This window comes from Silene latifolia, chromosome X (genome assembly GCF_048544455.1).
Source record: "Silene latifolia isolate original U9 population chromosome X, ASM4854445v1, whole genome shotgun sequence".
Classification (NCBI taxonomy): domain Eukaryota; kingdom Viridiplantae; phylum Streptophyta; class Magnoliopsida; order Caryophyllales; family Caryophyllaceae; genus Silene; species Silene latifolia.
The window spans coordinates 323769286-323773912 of record NC_133537.1 but is presented as its reverse complement, the minus strand read 5'-3'; positions in this window follow the sequence as shown (position 1 = coordinate 323773912).

Below are 4627 nucleotides of genomic sequence, written 5' to 3'. Positions count from 1 at the left end.
ACAAGAGTTCGCTTGAGACCGACGCAAGCAGATTCAACCTCAAGTTTTTGCCAGATTTCGCTTGAGACCGACGCAAGCGGATCCCCAGCAGTTTCTACCGACGTCCTGCTGCTTCCACTATATTTTGTGTTTCCTCGCGGAGTTCGACAGGGTGTCGTTCTCCAGAAGTTCCTATACCCAAACCTTAGCCACCTTTAAGTTGACCTTATTGTTAGGCCTCCTTCCCGCCAATGCTTTCCTTTAGGGCCCCATACCCTAGCACAATCCTTATATATCCTTTAGGTCTTACCCTTAGCTCCTATGCTCAACCTTAGCTCCTACGCAACTCCGAAAGCATCTCGAGAAAGAAGTCTCAGGTATGGTCTCTTCTTATGGCTGGCGAGCCTCCTTACGTAGTCTAATGGACTTTAAACGACCCTCCCCGATAGTCGACAGACTCTAAAATGTTCCCGACGACAGGTCCTTGGTTCAGACCCCTTGAACCGCCTCGCGTCGCCATAGTCGTCAGGTTGTAATCTTCGATTGACCTGATGGATATACTTTGACTTTCGCCTTGTCCAAGCCTCGGTCAAAGTAGGGGCTCAGAGACACCTCATTTCGCACCTCCCGCAAACCACCCGGTGATGATTGGGCCGCATGTTTGATTCGCGGAACGATTTGTGACAATTAATAAGATTATCGTCAAGTGATTGCTCAAATATTAATGTCGACCTCTTAGTTGCCATCTACGTCCCGATACGGTCGTTTTGGCGTAATTAGAGTACATTCGAGTCCGGGTCAAAAACCGTCTCCATTTTCGATAATCGTTAAATCCCGAGTCGGAATGTTCTTGAATGTTCCGGATATTTCTATTCCATATTTCACAAATTCTATCTTTTGGCAAATAATATCCCGTAATATTCATAAGATAATCGAATTATTTCCGTCCTACCATAACTCAAACGCGAAATCTTTCTTCAAAGAGAGAAACCTCACGGGAATAGACGCAGCAGTGTCTTTGCGCCTTTCCAAGGGACGCAGATGGGCTAGCTGCGCCTCTTCCCAGTCCCTTCTTTGCATGTTTTACGTATCTTTTTCATATCTTTCCGAGATTCACTTCCAAAGAGTCTCTGAAACCCTAATTCCGTCGTGTGATTAGTATAAATAGGAGCCTTCGTTCCTCATATTTCTCACGCGAGTGTCCGCCCTTCTCTTCTCCCTTTGCATTCTAGACTTCATTCTTACTAATTGGCGCCTACGTGCTTGGACTTCCGACCACGTAAGCTCGGATCTTTCCGGGTACCAGCCTCTCCGTTGCATGACCGACCAATTTGACCAACTACACCAATAATCAACTTAATTAATCAATCGTTTTCCTCTTACGAGGGCACTCTCTTTGCATTCGCGTCGAGCATTCACTAGTCGATATCTTAGTTCATCTCGTTCCGTCAACATGTAAGTCTGAGGGTGTATAATTCTTCTTTTATTTATTGTATTTATTTATCGTATCACCATTGTAAGATTTATGTCGAAAACACCATTAAAACCGATTTCTAAAACCGTGCTTTAAAACTCGTTTTTGCGGATTTCCGATGAGACGGACGTCGAGAAAGACGCAAAGAATCGCTGCGCCTCTCTTGAAGGAGCGCGATTCTCTGCGCCTCTTCGTGAGGCTGCCGCAGTTCCTGCTTCTTTTCTTCTTCCTCGTCCTCTGTAATTCGTGTGTTTGTTATTTGTTTCGTTTATTTTCCTCTTCATCACAATAGTTTAATAATCACATGTATATAATTCATCATTCATTCACATATTTCATTCATCATAATCCGACTTAAATCCCTAATAATACGATATTTGCGGGTTTTTGTCATTAAAATTCGATCCGGGTTTTAGAGATTCAATTTGTTCATATTGGGTTTTGAATTCACCTTTGATATATTTGCATCCATATTCATTGTAAATTCGTCATCATTCATTATGTTTAGTCTAAAATATTTTGTTTAGTTAGTTAGTTTAATTCGTTAATTAATCTTGTATCATGTAATTAATCCGTTTGCATTCGTCTCATCCATGTTTATCGCTTTTATGACCGTCATTCATATGTTAAATAATCCTATTAATCACTTCCATCCGAGTCAAATATTATCAATCAATCATTAAATTCATCAATTCAAATTAACGATTTGCGATTCAAACTTCACGGCTGGACTCACCCTTGAATGAGACGCAAGAATCGCTGCTGCGCCTCTTCCAGAGGGCGCAGTCTCTGCTGCGCCTGTTCCAGGATGAGTTCTGTCCCTGAACTCCTTTTCTGCCTTGACCTAGATTAATTAGTTTACGTATTAACTAACTATTATCCGTAATATCGCTAATTCCTGTTCGTAATTCATTCTTTTATTCGTTTTCTCAAATTATCCGTTTTAAAGGTATTTTCGACATAAATCGCCTAATCCGTTGTAATTAATGTAATTTCCATTATTGCAATTCATAGTTTATTGTATTTCTTGTATCATTTGTATGTTTTCATATGTAAATGAGCATTAAATCCAACTTCGACCCAATTGTTTGCTAATTACGTGTCAACCGACTTAGTTAAATCTTCACATGTTAGGATTAAAACTTGGATGTTGCATTGCATGCATATAGCCGACGATATATCAAGTACGAATAACTTCCCTAATCATTAGTAGAGGCCGCTATCGAGGCGGGCGGGATTAGGTGTTCGATCAAAAGAGCTTCCTAATACGTACCCTCACCCCTTACTCCAGATCTCCGTGAGCACCCGTGTTCATTGGCATCCACGAGAGTCATTCTAGACATAGAATGCTAAGGGTAACGATTGCTTAGTGTTCATGTCACTACTTTGTGTCTTGACATGACACGAGGTATTCGAACGGTTCCAATTTCCCATAAAAATTGGTGGCGACTCCATACAAAATGCAAACGCTTGTTTTTTCCGACCTTCACCAAGCGCCCCCGTGGGCGGCCCGCTGTCCACACCATGCATCAACTAGTCAAGGACCACAGAAGAGAGGGAGGAAAAGGAAGTTGTCATCAACATCAAAATGAAGATGGATCAAATTTGCAGAAAAAAAGGGAGCATACTTTTTGAAGAAGCTGTGGTTTAATGATCAAAATGACCTTGTTTGTTGTTATGTATGGTCATTTATGACCTTGTAATATGATTACTCTCCTTTTTCGTTTAGCTTAAACTCCAAAGACTATGTCAGTTTGCACTTGAAGTATAAGTTGTAACCCTTTTTTTTGTCATGAATCAGAAAATTAGAAGTGCAACAAATCTTTGCTTTCATTCCCAACTTTGCATTCCTTACATTTGCAACCCAGAGAATTAGAAGTGCAACCCAGAAAATTACAGTTTAATGATGAAAGCTATTACAAGAACTATAAACATAAAAACAATCAACTTAACATAAAACATCATTACATTTGCTAATTTAACTAAATCGTTCTTTAAGTTTTGAATATCTTCATTTCTCCCTTGAACAACATCACTTGAAACATCTTCATCCTAGAAATTGTTCTTCAAATATCCCCCTTTGTTAAAAATCATATGATTGTTAGTTAACCAACTAACAAATATATTGCAATCTTCACATCTAAAACATGCTTTTCTAGGCTTGGTTGCGGACCCAGAGATTTTGATGACCGCATTTTTCTGATATCGATTGCAAGGTTGGTTAACAAACTCCTTCCCTACTATTGGCTCGTTTTTCCAATTTGAGGAAGACATAAATTGGGTTGGTTTTATTAAAAGGAAGAAGAAGAAAAGGGAGGTATAAGAAAAGGGAAGAAGCATAAATAAGGAAGAAGGAAAAAGCAGAAGAAGAAAAAATGAAGGGTAAGTGAAGAAATGAAGAACAAAGCTTATAAATAAAGGGGGATTAGGAGGGAAAATTTGAGGAAATTGGAGGGAAATGGTAAGTCAACAAAAAGTCAAGCAAATAAGATCCACCTCAGCCCAAATAAGCCACGTCATTATCCACCAAGGACAGTTAACGTCTAATTTAGACGGAATTAGAGTTAATGGCTACGGCAATTACAATTAAGGGAGTTCAGGGTTACCAAAAACTTTTTCTATTATATAGGGTTACCATGTATGATTTGAAAAGGTTCAGGGTCACCATGTAGAAAAACCCTAAAAAAATTTATACGTTATGGTGTACGGGTACATATTTGGACCGGATCCGGTATACGTGTAGGTGTATATAAGTTGCGCAAATGCATACCTAGCTCTTATGTCCGATAAATGAAAATTAAGATTGATGAGATTTATGGTTATAATTTTTGTTATTTGAAAGTACTTGAAAATTTTGCTAATGCTAGGGTGTTGATGTTTGAAGATTTAAACGTACAGCTTTATTTAAGACGTAAACTTTAGATCCGCCACTGGTTATATGACATTGGGATAGTCGTCTGAACATAAATCATTGTGTGATACCGGCAATCATTGGTAAGGATATATCAATAATCAATTGGAGGGGGGAGAAGAGCAATGTGACAGAGTGGATGCATGCTACATCTTTGGTTCCTAGTTTTAGGCTACTGTCCCACTTTTAAATGCACCCTTGTTTTAGTTCTTTTATGTGTTCCCATTATGCGTGTCTATATTTTTCGTGTTCTCATCAGTGGC